The sequence below is a fragment of the Epinephelus fuscoguttatus genome, linkage group LG12 (assembly GCF_011397635.1).
Source record: "Epinephelus fuscoguttatus linkage group LG12, E.fuscoguttatus.final_Chr_v1".
Lineage (NCBI taxonomy): Eukaryota > Metazoa > Chordata > Actinopteri > Perciformes > Serranidae > Epinephelus > Epinephelus fuscoguttatus.
The window spans coordinates 19,824,000-19,843,746 of record NC_064763.1 but is presented as its reverse complement, the minus strand read 5'-3'; the positions used below and the strand labels follow the sequence as shown (position 1 = coordinate 19,843,746).

Sequence of the window (19,747 nt, the reverse complement as noted above, 5' to 3'; positions counted from 1 at the left end):
AAAAGCTGAGGTCATTACTTTTCACTGCCTCACTCCTCCAGCTTTGGTCTAGATTGCGTCAAACTATCAGGAACTCTTTGAAGCTGATTCCAAAACCAACATCAGTGTTTTCAGATAGACTGTTTTTTTATGTTTGGTAGGAAAAAAGCAAAAAAGTAAACTATTTTTATGGCAGCTACATTACCTGCATCTGCTTAATGTCCTCAGCAGATGATGCTTCAGAATATAAAAGGCAGGCCTCAGGAAACAACAGTCGGGATTTTCAGACAAATACACAGCATTTTATGTCACATTGTTGCCAAAATTGCAAGATAATATCAATAAAATTGACACTAGTAGTCTGTGACAACAAAACAAATTTGAGACATAAAAGCGTGGGTGCCCTCTGGCTTGATTTTCAATTACAAAAGTGAAAATGTAGCAAAAGTTTGTATTAATCACTCTGTGTCTGCTGCTACAGCCTCAATGTACGTCATAACCAGCTAATGAAACTGTGTTGCAGCCTTGATAAATACATGCACAGAAAAAGGGAAGTTCACTACAGGCTTGTGTTTCAAATGGACAGGGGACTTCTGTGACAGTGTCACAGTGCTGGCATTTATTTCACATTTTAAAGAGCCATGATATTTCCTCTTGGGATCTGTCCTTGCCATTTTGATCCCAGTTTTCAGCTTTTTCTGAAATGAACTGTGTGAAAGACAAAAAGCTGCCAATATCTCAAGGCCCAGACACACCAAACTGACATTAAAGAGCTAGCATTAACCAAAGCCAATTGTTGCATCGCCTCAAGTTGCACATGAACACACCACAAAGACTACAGCCAACAGCCAAACAGCATGTGTGAGAGGAAATAACTCTCCACACAAGCAGGCGGTGGTAGTCTGTAATCGTCTTTCAGAAAGGGAAACTGGAAGATTGTCATGATGTTACTTACCAGTTAGCATAATCCAATGCTGAAAGGACAGAGCATATTTACCGTGCACCAATGAACAATAACATAAACCATCGCAAAGGGTCTCTGCTGAAGAGCTCAATGGCTAAAGAAAAACAATCTTACCTTATATAACAAGTTTGTTTCGGTCTCACTCTGCTTGACTGTAGCTGTTTGTTTACGTTCCTCACTTTCATTTCTCTTCTCATGCACTGAGCTGAACTGCCAGTGATGTCATTTGACTTGCTGCATCGGTGGGGAAAAAAGCCAACAAGGGCAGACAAGGGATGACAAGGGTCAACGGTGCAGGACACATCGCAAAGACAAGGGCGACAAACACTCACTGACGATCCAACACTGACAGACAGCTGACTGTCAGCTTGGTGTGTCAGGGCCGTGAGAAACCTTCAAGCAGAGTATCAGCTTTGTGCAGTAAAGTGAAACAAATGTGTCCCTGAAAAGTAATGTAGTGGCCAGGCAGATGAACTGAACCCTGCCTGTGACAGTGAGGAATGTAAGACTGTCCACATTAAAAGCAGACTGATTTTGTCTGACTCTTGGAAAGAGAAATTTCAAGTGTCACAAGTGTAGCATAAGTGGATATTTTTAACCATGTCAGTCGCCTTAGAAAATATTGGCATTGTACATTTCGGGATAGTGGATAGTGTATCACCTAGGTAAGACGCCTGCTAAGGTGCAGACCACTGTTGGAGACCATCAAACAACAAAACTGGTTGGTTTTCAGCAAGGCAATTTGTGTTTCCAGTGGCTTTTTGGACACCAAAAGTGGGTGGTTTTCATCAACCTATGGCTTGTTTACGACGGGGATAGTGCTATGAAATGCAGGTATTTTAAGCCAATACAATTCAATGTATCTGCTACATAATAACATGCAAATGTAACGTAGCCGTGGTCTGCAGAAATGTACAATGCCAACATTTTTTCAGGCGCTCTGGTTGTTTTCACTGAGATTTTGACATAGCCCTGCTCTCGGATTGGCCCGTAGACGCCAAAGACTTCCAAAACATAGAAACTATAGAAACAATACAGAGGCCTACTGTAGAGGAAAAACAAGGAGCTGGATCTATTTCAGGACTTTTCATCTGTGCAAAGAAAAAAACATCCCAACCATAAAGTTTATGCCCAGTGGAGTGTAACAGAGTGCAGAGTATTACAATATGAAAGTCCTGTAAGCTAGAGGAGGAGTTTTCATACTGTCATTCAATTACTGCCATATTGTTCCGGGAAAGGGGTGCTTGTGAGTAATTTACCCACTCACATTTATCATCCCCCACCCTTTTATGTCTAGACCATTGTGTAATTCCTGAACCATGACACAAGACATGACATTAAGATCATCTGTGCGGCTGCAGGGTTAAATGGCAGGAATTCCACATGTGAGGACACCACCAGTCAAACGCAGCATATTTCATGGACATACATTCTGAAAAGCAAACATATTTAAGAGGCATCAGCGCAGGATTGACATCTTATTTGTTTAGGGAGGATAATTTCTAACAATAACACTTAGATCAGACTTTAAATTTAGATTCTTAGCTCTGTGCTTTTTACTAATAGAGCCTTTGATCTCATCCTGCATTCTAGCGCCATATCCACCAAGCAGTATAATACGGTACAGTTCAGTTTGGTACGCTTTTTTCTGTTTCCACTGTGAAAAGTTGTGGATGGTACCAATGGAACCGTTCTGTACTGTCCCCACTTTTGGTCCCCCCTCTGTTGGGATACCTAGCACACAGATCTGGTACTAAAAGGTGGAGCTGTGAACACTGCAGTCTGTTGATTGGTCAATAGCAGATGGTCACTCTGCTCAGGGCTGAGTTGTGGCTGGTTTTGAGGCTCATGTAACCATTGTTCATACTGTGGAGATGTTTTACATATTTTAGTCAACTGTAACCATAAAATGAAAGGATGTTTTGAAAGGATGTTTTGATGTTTTTTGCAGCAGCTGTAGACTGAGGAGAAGATAATTTAATTCACTGGGCCGACTGCCGGCAACTTTTAAGGTGGAATGTTAACTTGTAATGTTACTCAGTGCATGAGTTGATGACGTTTATTTTCTCACTTGGATGACATACACTTTTAGTAATGAGTGGATTAATTTCGACCAGATTATTTAAACTAAACTATTAATACTCTAATCCTTACTTAAAGAAAAAAAAAAGTGTTGCGGAGCGTCTTTCCTGTGAACTTCGGCAACACTAAACCCCAGAGCTTTTGCCCTAGAAGGACTAAATGCACAGTCCCACCGAGAGAGACTCTCACTCCAGCCTGTTCTATTATGTTGTGAAAATGTCGGTGTGCAACCCTGTTCTGTGGACGATAAACAAGGTGCAGACAGGTAAAGGACGACATACAGTGAATGCTGGACGGAGCAGTGAGTGACAACAACCACGCCCACATGAAAGAGTACTGTTTGCGGGAGAAACGTTAAGCGGATTGAGGGTCTAAGTACCATGTCTGAGGGATTATTTTTGGTTTCAAAGGTACCATACTGAAAGAGTTTGGTGAACACGGAGCTCTTGTTCAATCAGGCAGGGTCACTGAGAAGTAAACAGTAAGCCAGATAGAAGAAAAGTTTAACATTTGGAAATTTCACTTGTTTGCTTTTTTTGCCATGATTTAGGGTTGGATTGGTCACTCATTTTATGTTTGGAAATCAAATAAATGTAAGGTTATCACCTGTTGTAGCCCACATGGGTGTATTCATGACATTAATATCTTACCTAATACAGGTTTGATCAAGTAGGTGGTGCTCATCAACTTGTTCAGTTTTATATAAAGCTCTACGGACACCACTGACAAATAGCTATAGAAAATCTATTTTCTTTTACGGTATTTATTTATTTATTTTGATCATCTGTTGAAGATTAGAACTGCTCCAGGCTACAGTAAACATTTTCAGATGGTGAACAGTTGTTGCCAAGCTACTTAATAAACAGAACTGGCAAATTTCACCAATTACAAATAAAATCTTTGTGTATACATCTACTGCATAAATAGTATACAGGCTTACAGACTCACGCAAGTCATTTATAAATCTATATGAGATACTGATTTAAAGAAATAGTTTGACAGTTGTGGAACTAGTGCCAGGAGGTACTTAGTTTAGCATAAAGACTGGAAGCAGGGAAAACAGCTGGCCTGGCTTTGTGCAAAGAGAAAAATTCAGCTCCCATCACCTCTAAATCCCACTGATAAACATGTTGTATCTTGTTTGTGTGATCATCACACAAACAGAAAGTATCTGCTGAAATTATTTTTTGGGGACCAGCAGCTGGGCACAATGACAAGACTAGCATTGTGTTGTCAGCGTGAGGTTGCCAGGCAACCAGTGGAGACTAAAGGAATTCACTGCACCCTGATAAAAATCATTCAGACTTTTTAAAAAACATAAAGCTGCCAAAAGTCATCTACTTAAATCATAAACGCTATAAGTAGCCACAGTCAGATAGTCTGGAACAGAGTCCGGTCATCAGGGTGTTATGATCCCTCTGAGACCCTCGGTGGTTTCCAAGGCACTCCGAGACCAGCTTCAAATCCTCAGCCATGACTGCAGATCCTTCATCATTTCATTTGTAGGGCTGGCTTCTGCTTTAGGCCTGTTGATGGATGTTTTTACCAGGATGCTTGGTGTTTCTTACATCCTACTTTAAGGTCTTGCTGTCCCTCCAACAGCCTTGCAAGTTATGAGTGGACCTGTTGTGTTTCCAGAAGTGAATCTCTTCATCTCCTCTTGTTCCATCATTTGTTTCTGAGAAAGGAAGCTTCATTACGAAGACTTATCAATCCCGTTTTGTTTTATTCCCAAAAGCACATACCAAACATTCTCATTCATTCATTTATTTTCTGTAACTGTTTATCCTCTTGAGGGTCGCGGGGGGGCTGGAGCCTATCACAGGTGACATTGGGCGAGAGGCAGGGTACACCCTGGACAGGTCACCAGACTATCGCAGGGCTGACACATAGAGACAGACAACCTTTCACACTCACATTCACACCTACGGACAATTTAGAGTCACCAATTAACCTGCATGTCTTTGGACTGTGGGAGGAAGCCGGAGTACCCAGAGGAAACCCACGCTGACACAGGGAGAACATGCAAACTCCCTACAGAAGGGCTCCCCCACCCCGAGGTTCAAACTGGGAACCCTCTTGCTGCGAGGCAAAAATGCTAACCACTTCACCACTGTGCTGCCCTTGTGTCAGAGTTTATTTTAGTCTCCTCATTTCAGTCCCAACAAAATCTGCTCTAAAATATGCCGGCGTTAAAGAAAGAATTCTAATGACCACAATTAGTATTCATCAGTGTTGTTCTGAGGGCGTGTGACATCAAGTGTAAATAATGAGATTCTTTTGGAGCACATTTTTGGCATGTATGTGGGCATTGTACATTACTGTGTATATACAGAATACAAGCTGTACTGACGTGTTGCTATTGTCCCCTTGTCGGCGTGTTCTTCCAACTGCTTGTCGCGAGGTTTCAAGTGACACATAACTCAACATCTATTAGACCAGTTGACGGGTAACTTCTATCTAAAGGTCCATATATGTTAACTTTGATAATCTTCATTCAGCACTAGTTGATCTGTATATGTGCATTCATGTGTGCGTGAATGGAAAAAGAGGTGAAGAGACAAAGAGGAAAACCTGCTGTCTGTGATGCAGCAGAGAAAGAATGCGTGTTTGTGTGTGTATGAGAGAGAGTATGTGTATGTTTTCCTCAGCAGGAGCTGCTGACAGCCATGTGACAGCTGACAGCAGCTGGGGAAGCAGCACGACCTTCAGTGTGAACTCGAAACGAGTGGTGTATGTGTGTGTGTGTGTGTGTGTCTGTGTGCTCTGCATAGTCAGATATAAACAATGATAATCATATCAAAGCCCCAAGTTATGTTGATTGAGAAGTTTATCATCATACTACAGTAATGTGATCTGAATTACAGCATCAGGAAAACCCTGACATCCTAAAGGAATTCAAGAATGATGTGTTGGTTAATAGTGATGTGATAATGGAGGCAGGATTAGTGGAACAGGATTAGGAGTGTAGAGTTGCTTCTTTAAAGGGACAGTTCACCCCCCAATTCAAAAATACACATTCTTCCTCTTACCTGTAGTGCTGTTTATCAAACTAGATTGCTTTGGTGTGAGATGCCAAGTGTTGGAGATATCGGCCGTAGAGATGTCTGCCTTCTCTCCAGTATAATGGAACTAGATGGCACTGGACTTGATATAGTTGGTGGGTGTGGGTTGATTAAGAAATAGGGCTGCCCCTTAATAGTCGACCAAACATTAGTCAACCAGAAAGGTCAATTAGTTGGCAAGATTTCATTGGTCGCTTAGTTGCAGGGAAAAAACAACAACAAAAAACCCTATGAAACTCTATTAGGAGCTGCATCTTGTCAAAAACCTATATGACTGGACCACGTGGGAATTTAATTTGTAAGGACAGATACAGGATAACAATGTTACTGATACTATTCTTTCTCACACCTTCAACTCAAACCATTGTGTTGCCCCGCCCAAAATATATCATTTAATAATTAAATCAGTGTCAGAAAATGCAGGCGATTAGTTGACTGATGGCCCTAAATGACGACTATTGGTTGACTAGAAAAATTCTTAGTCTGGGGCCCTACGATGGTGTGTGCTGACCCTTTTGCAAGCAGTCTGTTTGCTCTGTTTCAGTTTCCTAAGTTCTCTTTACATTCATTTTAGCCCCATTGACCAGCCATAGCAAGCTGTTGTAGCTTTGAGAAAAAGAGTAAATTATTCCCCAGACTATTTCATCCGTCTAGCTCGACTTGGGAATTTGTCATTTACGATTAGAACCATTGTAGAAAATCAGCTTTTAGTTTTATTGTGTTTTTATCTTGAACAGTTTGATTTGTATATTGGGGCTGCATAATTTCTGACTTTCTTTTACCTTTACCATCTTTACCTCTAACAGCAGTATAAGAATGGTTTGTCATGAAAACTTCCTATTTTCCAAAAGAAACATTTTGGTGGTAATGAATAGACATACGATAGTCTCTTAGTTACTGTGCCCTGGCCTGTGATGCATTTTTTCCTTCGACACCCCTGGAGCTGCACAGCTGTGACTGAACGTAACCAAGTGGTAGTTTTTGTTTTGGAGACCTCACAAGTGAGCAGCCAGCTCAGTGACAACCCCCCGGCCCCATCTCTCTACCCCACCGGGAGCTTAAACAGCTACAGACATACTACTGTGTTTGCACAACACAGCAAGGTGCGAAACGTAAGCAAAACACATCCATTACAGTTGAGAATGTTTGTGTTGGCTTCGGTGTCAAGTTGGTCACACACAGCTGCAAAGGTCTCCACTGGAGACTTACTGTATGTTGGAGGACAGTGCAAACACACACACTGTAAACACATACTGCACCATACCAAATGCACTCAGCCCAGGGAAACCACAGTGTTCAACTGCTGGCTTCTGGGGCAGTTAGATTGATGCCTTGCTCAAGGGCAATTCAACAGCAGCTGTTGAGGAAGGGAGCAGGAAGGTAGAGTGTCAGCCGCTCTGCTGTTTAAGAGGACACTTCACCTCTAAATCAAAAATACAGTACATGGCCATTAGTTGACTAGTCATCCAAATCTTTTTGATATTAATTTAATCATTGAATTCTATATTTTGGGCGGGGCAAATTAAAAAGCAAGTTATGTTTAGAAAAAGCAACATGTTTGACTTAAAATAAGTATATTTGTTACTAAGGTAATATAACATCACATTACATATGTCCTTAGCATAGTATGCTACACATACAAGCACACTATGTTATTATTAAGATAACTCGAATGACTTTTGGTTTTACACAGGACACAAACAGCGGACTCCTGGGTGAAAGTCTGGAGTTTGTTTGACCCATCCCACTCACCCTATACAGACTCTCTTGCTATTTATACTATGGCAGTTGCCCGGAGCATCAACAAATAAAGCTGCCCGGGGCATTTCATACAGTCAGTAAAGGATGCCTTTGTGCATCAGTGTCTGACAGCGACAGGCCGCTGACCAAGCACCGATATTTGAGGAGTTGGGAGTCAGACTGAGTTGCATTGCCAGGAGTAAAGCAGAGCTCTCAATGTTATTGCTCAGACGCATTCTTCACTGAGTACAGTTTACCCTGAGTGTGATAACTATGTAAACATGCTGAGGACAATGTAAGCAACAACATCCAGTAACAGTAAGAAAGTAACACATATAATAGAGCATCTACTAGAATGCAGAATATCTGCCACAGTATAATTCAATCCATGTGTAACTCAAGGAAAATGCTCACAGGATCAATACATATGACAGTAAGCCCCAGTGTGTAATCACTGTCTGGCTTTAATCAAGTGAAAGCAAATGACCATTATCTCTCCAGGACACTGAGGGAGATTTCCTGTTGTAATCAATATTTTCTTCCAAGAAGGGATCAACTCATTTCAGAGGACAGAGGAAGGAACCATCTCCCTAAGCAGCTCCATCTGACTCTAATAAACTCACAGCAGTCACTGACTGCATCCTGGGTAGGGTTGGTTCTGAGCTTTGCAGCTGGCAGCAGATACCCTGCCTTCACAGCCAGGGACGTACACAGGGTTTTAGAAATACCAAGGTCCAAAAACTGAGCTTGGTAGGGGGTTGAAGGCAAAACTCCCCTGGATTTTTTTTTTCACTGATCTAAATACCCTAAAACTTCAATTAAAAGTCCCAGTTAAACTCACAGTCTCTTTCACTAGCCTGGTGTAGCTACATACTTTGACAGTTAAAGGTCCCATATGGATGCCCGTCCCAAATATAGACCTGTTGAGTTCAGTGATTTAAGAAAATAATATCCCGGGCTACTAATTGAAGTTTTACAGTATGTGCATTTTAAAGGGGACATTTGGAGGACAAAAATTGGATAACCATTGCTTTAAAATCATCTGGCATATAATGAGGTTAAAAGTTGCAATGAATGAACGATCTCTCATATACTCCTGTGTCTCTGCATTCAGCATTACATACCTTCTGTTCATTTCTCTTTCCATCCTCAGCTCTTTGTTCTCCCTCACCCACTGTATTCACTGCCTGTCCCTTTCTCTGTGACTTCTCACTTGTCTCTCCTGCCAAAGTGTATTAAAAATAATGTAAAATTATATATACCGTCTTTATTTTAGCATTTGAATTAGAGAAATGTGTCTTAAACAGAACATGAATGTAAGAAAAATGTGTGTTATATATTGATATATTCATACAACAATACTATATTATTACACTATGACTATGCTCAGTGTTTGTGTTGTTGTTCGATTGAGTCTATGCATTCCACTGTAGTTACCAAAGAACATATGTAACTAATAATTATATTGTTTGAATTGAATCAGGTCAGTTTTTGTTTGTGTTGCACAGCACGGGTACATTATATTAACCTTAGTCTGTGCACAGTGCGCAGTACCTGCACTTCCTTTCACATCTCCATGACCTTCTCTCTTTATTTTTCTCTCAGTCTTTTCATCTTGTCTCTTTTCCCCTTTTAAAGCTGAGCTTTTATTAATGGAGTCTTTATATTTTGGTCTGACATGTAAATGTTACTGGCCTTCACCAGAATAATGAATTCAAAGCCTTTACACAAACTGAATTAGAAGAAAAGCATTTCAGCTTTCATTGAAAGTTTATCAGTCTAGCTATCATGATTGAGGAGCTATTGGTTAGATGATGTCTGGGGATGAATGGCACTGAACTCCAAGCAGTCCAATAGTAATATTCTATAAATACCTGCATTGTGCTTTGCATGGATTGAGCTGCCTGTCCTTCTTCCTTAAAGGGATAGTGCACCCAAAAATGAAAATTCAGCCATTATCTACTCACCCATATGCTGAGGGAGACTCAGGTGAAGTTTTAGAGCCCTCACATCACTTGCGGAGATCCCAGGGGAGAGAGAGAGAGGGGGTAGCAACACAACTCCACCTAATGGAGGCTTGGTCTCGCGTGCAAGCGTGCACACGTGAGCATGGTGCACAGAGTGGCAGTCAGAACTACAGGCTACAATGAGGCTAAAAACAGAGTTCAAATGACGTTTTTCCAAGCACCTTTTTATGTTGGGGCTTGAGGACACTTGGATCACTACGGACGAGCAGTATGGAGATATTTTGTGGTTTCAATTATGTGTTTTTTGACATTTGAATGTGGGGCGCCGTCAGCCTCCATTAGGTGGAGTTGTGTTGCTACCCACTCTCCCCTTGGATCTCCACAAGGGATGTGAGGACTCTAAAACTTCACCTGAGTCTCTCTCGGCATATGGGTGAGTAGATAATGGCTGAATTTTCATTTTTGGGTGCACTGTCCCTTTAAGTTGTTGACATAATCAAAGAACCACAGTCCTGCATAAAGTTTCTGTAGTAATGACAAGGTCAGCTTCACCACACACCCTGCCACACACAAGTAATGACAAGTTGGTAGCATTAAACAATATTTTTACCGCACTAAAGTAAAGTAATTTTTAGGCAACTATTTCACATTTTTATTATATATACCTTGGAAAAAATATAGGGGTCTGGATTTCAGTGGCCATGTTCACAGCCTAATGCCTGCTTACCGCAGTTGATCAACTTCCTCCAAAAATGGCTGCTTGATTATTTAAAGGACAGCGAACCCTCTGTTAATAGGGTTTGATTCAGACAGAGCTAAGCTACTTTGTGGAGTACCTCAGGGCTTCATTCTTGGACCTCTTTTGTTCTTGATTTACAAAAATGCCCTATCTAAGAACTGCAAAAATGTTCTGCCTTTTTATTTGCTGATGACACATGTCTGGTATCTTCACATGGAAATTTTAGCACACTTATTTGAGAAGCAAATGAAGAGCTATCATCTATTTCTAAATGGTTTCAGATGAATACACACTCTCTCTCTCAATATAGAAAAATGGAACTTCACGATATTTTGTAACAAAAATAAAAAAATATAACACAGATAAAGCCACCGTCTGAATTTCTAGAGGTCATAGTAGATGAAAAACTAACTGAAATACCATATTGAACTTTTTTTGTAAAAATTGCCAAGTTTTTTCCAGAACTTTTTTAAGTCTCCCTCAGACATTCACTCATGTTCCAAAAGACACTCTAAGGACCTTTATCTTCCATATTGCTGGACTTCTCATAATAAATATTCACTGAAATACAGAGGACCATCTCTTTGGAACAACCTACTTCCATCTCTACTATCATCATCTACATTATCGTTATTCAAAGGACTGTAATTTTACTTCTTAGTCTGGAACTTGGATTCAGTTATGCAGTCTTCATTTTTATATATTTTTTTTAATGTATAGTCATCGTTATTTCATATGGGAGGTATCTTCCTGCACAATGTTTTTCTTTTTCCTGTATTTTCTATACATGTATGTGCAGCTAAACTAAACTAAAGGTCCTCTGACTGTGCTGCAGTACTTCCAGTTCAAGTGCCTTTGACTGTATAGAGCACAATAACAGCTGCCAACTGCCTCCTTAGCTTTGGTGTGAAACCTGAGCTGGCCCCATGGATGTTTAATTTTCACGGTTGTTTGTCGTCTGATGATATAATACAGGGAACTGCGAACCATATTTGGCCCAGTGTTAGGGTTCCTTCACATCTGGTATAAACAAAGCTTTACTGGCCAGCAGTCCATGGCAGACATTACAAGTTGAGTCTGAACATGAACTTTGAGCACTGATTTAATAAAGAATGATCTGTTGAATGACATTGTATAGCATTAATATTTGATTTAATTTCAACAAGTGTCTAAAATAAAATTTAGTAGACATTAGTAGACAGACTGAATATTCTCATAGCATGTATTTACTGAAGTTGAATAGGAAGTTGCAACCAAGATGCTAACCTTTGCTGGTTCATATAAAGTGTATCTTGGTGTACACAGGTCAGAAAGATAAAGGTTTTACTGTCCGATCAGGTCCACATTGCCATGATCCTGGGTTTGTGTTTGTAGTCTGTTATCTTGAGGACTTAATTTCTGTTTGTGTTTTTCTTTGTTTCATGTTTAGTTTCTCTCCTGTTTTATTTTAGGTTTATTCCACATATGTCATGTCTGATTTCACTTGCTGCTCTTGTGTGTTTTCCCTCCTTAGTGATTACCTGCCTTGACCTGATTTGTTTCACCTGTTCCTCATCAGCCCTGCTGTTACCTGTCCCTTGTTATTTCCCTGCTCTCCTTGGGTATTTAGTCTCTGTGCGCCACTTTGTCTTTTGTCAGTCTGTCTGTGTTGGCCCTTGGGTGGTTTCTGTGCTTCTTGTTGCTAGTACATCATTTGAGTTTTTCCATGAGTATGTTGGTTCTTTTCTACCTGCTCCCTCAGTTTTGTTGCCTGCTTTAGTTATCAGCTGTATTTTATTAAAGCTTGCTTTCTGTTCTCCCATCCTGCTTGCTTGGTGTGTTGCATTTGAAACCTCTTTTGAACTGTGTAAATGTGACACACATGGGTAATTAGTTATCCACAGGCCTGCTTCATATCAAGGTTAAAGGCATCTACTTGCTAGAATGCAGAATAAGTCATAGAACATGTAAAGATTTTTACAAAAAATCTGAAAGTCCCAGGTCTTTAAAGTAAATCCAAGGACCAGCACACAGTGTTCATTTAGTTGATGATGAGGGAGTGAAGGAAACGCGACCTTCATGACTTCACTCATTACATTTTGATTTACTTTAATTACGGAAATTTATCTTTCATTGTGTAACTAAGCTGCATGGTGCAATGTGGTTGATTTCGCTACATTATTTTGGACCTGCAGAACTGCAGAATTACAATGTTTCTTTAATAGTTTTTTTTTTTTTTTTGGTCTAGACTGCAGCAAGGCAGGACCCGCCCCATAAATCAGCACTACTTACTGTGTGGAGTTTTATTCACATGTTTATGATGTCTCATGTTTCAGATGTCTGTCCTGTTTTTCCTCAGAATCAGCAGCTGTCAGCACTTTCTCTGCACAAAACATTTGTTTTTCATCTCTTTACCTCCAAAAGTCAATGGGGTGTAAATACTGTGGGCTCTATTTTCGTGAATTCAGCGGCACGCCCCGAACCCAGTCAGGTACACCGTGACCAGTGCAAATCTCCCACAAGTCTGACAAATGGATTGTCCAGTCAACAATCCATTCCAGGTTATCCAGCTTCCTTGCCAGCCCTGCGACACGGCCTTGATCTTGTGGCGCTCTTCTCCATCTTTGTCTCCATTTGATATCACCATCGCCTTTCTCTTTTTCGGTTGGCCTTTGACCATAAACGTCGCTTCTTCCCACCCTAGTCCTGCCCTTCCTGCCTGGACCCTGCTGACGAGTCCTTGGTGCCGCAGCCAACCATCAAACTATGGTTTATGTGGTTGGCTTAAAAAAAACAAACAGACCTAATTTATTACCTTAATCTTGACATTCAAAGTAATCGTGTGCACTGTGTGTGTGATTAGTAGACAGACAGACAACATGTGAAGATCTTGTGTTTTTACAGTGTAGCAGGGTCGGGTTTGGTTAAAGGAGAGGCCGTCTACATCTTAGGTTTCAGGGGACTGTGAGGGGACTCTTTATTTTCCGTCTGTGTCTGTTTGTTTTTACTCTTTGGAAACATTACTCCTCTTAATCCATGTTTCCTGTCTCTGTCCACCTCATATGTTTTCCTCCTTCTCCTCCTCTCTTTCTCTAATCCCTTTACCTTTAAAAAGGAGAGCCTGTCTCCTTTTTCATGCCTCTCCATCCTTTGCCTCTTTGTTGTCATGGTGACAGCGGTTGCTTTAAAACATTTCTTAAATATTTTCAGATTTGAAGTCTAATGTTCAAGGTGCCTGCTTATCAGCGCAAACACAAATACATGCTACATAACTCCAAGTCTGCCACTGTGAAATGACCTTTCATTTAGACAGCCTTCTCGAAAAGCATTCCTACCCCCACACCCAGCCACCCACCAACACACACACACACACACACACACACACTCGCACGCACGGTTTATCTATTCAACTGTGCTCATGTTTCAGACGGGCGTATGTCTCGATTTACATTTCAAATTTAAGTCTGAGGAGAGTTCAGTGGAGCACATCTCTGTGCCACACCTTAATTTTGGTCTATGTAAATGAAAAGTCAGGTTTCATGCAAAATAATAAACCCACTACAGCAAAATTGTCACGCCCTTAAGTTCCTAATTAAAAGTGGCCCGTGTTGAATCTAAATTTCATGGCTGAACTCATTCCTGAAGTGCTTCTATCTTTGTTAGGCTTTTTGAACATCGTCATGCAGCTGTGCATAATCACATGTTACTGTGCAGAGTAAACAACAAATCAAATTTGTTGCCAGTGTGAGTACATTGTTGACAAATGCATTCCTGTGAAAAGAGAGCTTGTGTTTGTGGAATGCACATAATGTTCAGTGTCTGTGTGAAGCTGACGGTCGTAGTTTCAGGTGTTATTTGTCAGCAGTGTCAAAGTAATGAATGCATAAAGTGTTGTTCATTTCAGGCCATGGCTGCATATTATTGCAGGAGCATCAAGCCAGAGTAAATATTACTCTTGTCAACTTATCAGACTAACCCTGGAGAAAATATTTAGGAAAAAAAAAGCTTATTGAAGGAGCAATAGAAAATATTGCAAACACAAATTTGGGACCTTGAAAAGTATGATTTTGTTAAAGCAGGCAAGTAACTGAAGTCAACGAAACGACAGTGTTAATTGTGTGGGATGCAGTCATACCAGTGCTTTAGAGTTTGACCCCTGTAGAACCACTAATTGTGCGACTGTCAACTTTACAGCTCAAGGCGTCAATATCGCCCTGAAGGTGTGTACGTGTGTGTATGCAGGAGTGCGTGCACTCATGCATGACTGCGTGTCTGTCTATGCAAAGTGTGTGTAAGCGTGCACTCACATGAGGGAAACAAGCTGCCATTGAGCCAGTGGTCTCACATAAGTAGCTGCTTAAACCCACACACAACCCCTTTTATACAGTGCATGCCTGACATAAGTCCAGCTTAATTTTGCATGCACAGGCATGTACACACACACACACAGAATCCTAAGAGTGCATGTGTTGAAGAGTCTTGTGACACTCAGACTAAGTTAGTTAATGATTTGAATCTTCAAGGAGAGAGGGCGGCATGTTGTGGAATTTGTTCTGTTGCAGTTAATTTTCTTCAAAGGTCCAGTCTGTAGGATTTAGGGGATATTGGCAGAAATGGAATATAATAGTGTTTAATCACCTGAAAATGAAAATTATTATCTTTCTGTTACCTAAGAATGAGTGGTTTATATCAACATAAGAAGTGGGTACTCGTCATGCTTGTCAGATTGCCATGTTGCACCACCATGTTTCTACAGTAGCCCAGATTGGACAAACCAAGCACTTGCTTTGGACTGGGCCAGTCAAGTTTTTGCGTTGGCCACTGTAATTGGAAGCACCTCCGTGATGAGCTGCATCATAAAAAATGATGATTCATAGGGTGATTCATAGGGTGCTTTCACATCTGCCCTGTTTGGTTCTGTTCGTTTGCTCCCTAAGTGCGTTTCGTTTGGGCAGGTGTGAACACAGCAATCGCACTTGGGTGCGCACCAAAATAACCGGACCGTAACCTCTTTGTGGTCACGGTCCGGTTACAAACTCTGGTGCGTTTGTAGTGAGAACGTGTTCCAACCTGGATCTGAACCAGCTGCAGTCACATGACACATTGTTTGGGTTAAACATGAGCATGTTTGTCAAGTGACCCTCACTCTTGTGAGGTTTGAACTGCAGATTCCCCCACTTGAAAAGGCAACTTGCTTCAGAAGTTTGGACAGGGATTCACTCAATGACCAAGATTCAGCTTTCTTTTCTTTCTTTTATTTTTGAAAGTTGACGAGGCCAATAACAGGTGAAAAACCTTAAATACAAAGACAAAAAGAGCTTTAAGAAAATGTAACCCAAGAAACCATAACCAACCAACATAACCTAAACTTAAATACTTAAATTTTAACCTACTAGAGATTAATTTTGAAAATAAGTAGAAAATAACATTTAAGCACCCAAAATAAATTAAGTACAATCTAAAGCACTGTTCAATAATGATTTAACCAATCTTTAGCAGTTTTTTAACTCCTTTAAATACACATAAATCACATTTATTAAATTACTTTTAGCTTGAACACTTTTTTAAAATACACACCATTTCTTAACTGTACTTTTAACCCACATGATTTTAAACATAATACAGTTTAATCATTTTAATCACATGATCTTTTAATTCACATTTTAACCTAAATTTAATCACATCGGATTTTCCAAATGCTCAAGTCTACATCCGTCCACAGTTCACAATGAAAGTTACAAACACATGACATAAATTCAAGCTCACCGGCTCCTACTTCTTTGTTTGAAACAAGCTTTCTCCTGCAGTCTCCTTTTCCAAGTCCAGTCTCTCCAAACATTTCTTTCACACTGATTCCTCTCACTATCCTGTGAGTGAGTGCCTTCCAACCCCCCTGATCACCAAATCATCTCCACCTGGTGCACTCAGTCTGCTGCCTTCAGGCTGGGAGACACACCCAAACCTGATGCACTCAGGCAGAGAGGGGCGCGGCCTGCAGCTCAGCTCAACAATGTTACAGTCCTGGAGGATTATTAATGTGCACCTCCTTCTGTACTTCCTTAATATGCACATTCAGCACATCCAATGCATCAAAACATTGTTTTCTAGTTGGAGCCGCGCCTCGTTTTCAAACTGTATGGTTCGACTAAAATGAACAATGACAGCAATATAGTCCACGATGAGCAGCACTAAAATCAACCTGCGTAGTTGTCCCTCCATTGTGACATTAAACAGTGTTACATTGTACTCTTCTTCAACATTTTGTTTTACTTCCTGGATTTTTTGACCAATCAAGAGCAGCTTTCTCACATAAGCATTTTATCTGGTCCGCTTGTAAATGCTGCCGTGAGAACGCAAACCAGCTTTTTAACAAAATCAGTCCTTAATTCGAACCAAAGCAAGCCAACTCTAGGTCTGAAAGCACCATAAACTACTTTATTCTGAGTTTTTAGCAGATTAAAATTACTGAGGGCGATTGTTTTGGAGAGGAATAGACCCTTGCGGATAATTCAGAAGAAATGTCAGTAGAAATGTCAGCAGGTTGCAATCTGCAATCTTCACCTGCTAGATGCCACGAAATCTCCCTAAATCTTACACACTGTCCCTGTAAGTGAATTTTTTATTAGATTTCTATATCTTAAAGTTGATTATGTTGAGAAAAGGGGCAAATTATTCTCAGATTCATAAGATTTAGTTTATTTGTTTTATCTATCCTTTATTTAGGAAGGACGGTCCCACTGAGATACAACATCTCTTCATCCAGGTAGTATGATGAGCACACACCTGGATAAAAGGCTATGTTGTTTCACTCTTAGCTTATAGTTTTGATGCGCTCTGATTTCTAATCCAATCACTGTTTTTTTCAGCTCTGATGTTTGATAATGTAACTGTTAGATAAACCACAGATGTAATCTCTCCAACTCAGTTTATTGTGTGTGGGCTGAATGTGGAGACTGGCCCATTGATGAACTCACCCATAAAAATGACAGAACATAAACACCAAAATTACCCATGAGTGACTCTAGTAGACTGTCGGCAACAAGGAACCATACAGTAGGGGGATCTCCAGGAAGATTTTAATGCTGTGTAGATCCTTATAAAACTAAAAGTAGATGGTGTTATCTTTTATAACTGTGAAGAATTATATGCAGCAGAGCTTGAAACTTGAGGCATAGACTCAAGTCAGACTCATCGGCTCAGAAATGAGGACTTGAGCCTTGGCTGCCGTAAGACATGACTCAAGTCTGAGCTTCCTAAAGAAAGGATGGAATGGGAGGCACATATATTCAAGGATCAAGATTTGAGCTGGTGAAATCCTGGAAAGAGTTTATTTGTAAGTTAGATCTGTTTCAATCATAAGTTTTATAGCTTGTTGTGATCTGTTGCCTTTTGGGAAAGTGTTTATTCAGCGTACATAGAGTCTTATAAAGGAATGTTTGAAATGTGAAAAAAAAAATTGCCAATGGCCAAAATGTTACCTTAGTCCCCAGCAAAAGGATTATGTCTGTCTTTGACACTTGCACTACTGTCAGTTTAAAATAAATGAAAATAAATGTATCTATACATTATTTTCTACTGTACTGAACTCACACCAAACTGTGACTGTTCTGTACCAATACACCCCTACTGTGCTGTGACAGTTTGGTGTGAACACATGAAGCATTACAGCCATAGAAAATTCAACATCCCTTATCATTACTATGCTGATGACACAAAGCTCTATATTTCCCCTTAAAAAGGGAGTGAGGTCATGATCTTCAATTTATTTTTAAATTGCATCAAGAGTGTCAAATGCTGAATGTCCAAACATTTTCTCTAGCTTAATGTGAGCAGGACAGAGGTCCTCATCAGTGGTCTCGCAAATTACACCAGTGGTGTGGCCAATTTTCTTGGACCACTGCAGACAGTAATCTGGGTGTCAGCTTTGATTCTGCTTTAAATTTCCCCAAGGTCTTCTGACCAGTCAAAGTCAAATGGTGAATGAGTGTTTTCCATTGCTGCTTCCAGACTGGGAACACTTTACTCTCACTGTCAGCTCTGCCCTGTTTCTCTTTACTTCAGATTCTGTCTTCATTTTATAACATTTGTGTTTCCATAGTTACTAATCTGACAACGTGATTGCTTTGATTGCCTTTGTTATTTACCTATTTATTTTCATTTAAAAAATTTAATTATATTTAAAAGTCATCTGTAAAGCACTTTGGTCAACATTGGTTGTTATTATATGTGCTTGACTTCAGTTACTAATAATAATAATAATTAACTTTATTTATATAGCACCTTTCATACAAGAAATGCAGCACAAAATGCTTTACAATCAGGGCAGTACAAACACTGAGTGCTTCACATGAAAATAGACATAATGGACATAAAACACACATCATAAATTTATGGCATTGTAAAACTATTAATCATGAAATCAAGTAAGATTTTAAGAGCTGCAGCAGCGTGAAGCCCAGAAAGTCAGAGCTAGTTAAAGGCTGAAGTGAAGTGAACAAGTGAACACATTTTTAGCTTTCTTTTAATATTTGGCTGGTCCTGATAACTAAAGGTAGTGTGTTCCATAGCTTTGGGGCGTAATTAACAAAAGCTGTAACCCCGATCTTCTTCCGGCTGTTGCTGGGAACCTCCAATAAACCAGCAGCAGATGATCGCAGTGTTGTTGGAGGCAAATAGTTAACATGGGAGTTTGCAATGTCTTGGTTCTGGTTAATAGCTGAGCTGCAGAGTTTTGGATGAGCTGAAGTCTCTCAGTGGTGTTTTTTGAGAGGCCAGTAAAAGTGTGTTACAGTAGTCAAGTCAGCTTGAAATAAAGGCATGAATTAATTTCTCAGCATTTTTTTCATTTAGAAATGGTCGTACCTTCACTGTGTTTCTGAGGTGGAAAAAACGATGTTTTCGTCACCTTGTTAATGGGGCCTTGAAGCTTAGATCTGAATCTAGGATCACACCAAGACTTGTAACTTCAGATTTAATCCAGAGAGTTAAACCCTCCAGATTCCCCAGCTGGTTTGACTAAGCGCATGTTTGAAAGAAAAACATTCATGCAATGTAATTTTAATGATCAGCAGTCAGTGACTTGCATCTTAACTTGACATTTACTAATGAAGACTTGTGGCTTGATTTGAGACTGGTTCTGACAGACTCTGCTGTGCAGTGATCATCCATCACCTTCATCTCCACTAAAACAGTAAAATCTGTCCTTGCTACAGTCAGTAAAAACATCATTTTA

General features: G+C 40.2%; 1 protein-coding gene across 1 annotated transcript in view; it reads left to right on the top strand.

The window, feature by feature from the left end:
• LOC125899014 (dapper homolog 3-like) overlaps positions 1-19,747 on the top strand; it is a 34,526-nt gene that overhangs the window by 1,271 nt on the left and 13,508 nt on the right. The window lies entirely within an intron of this gene.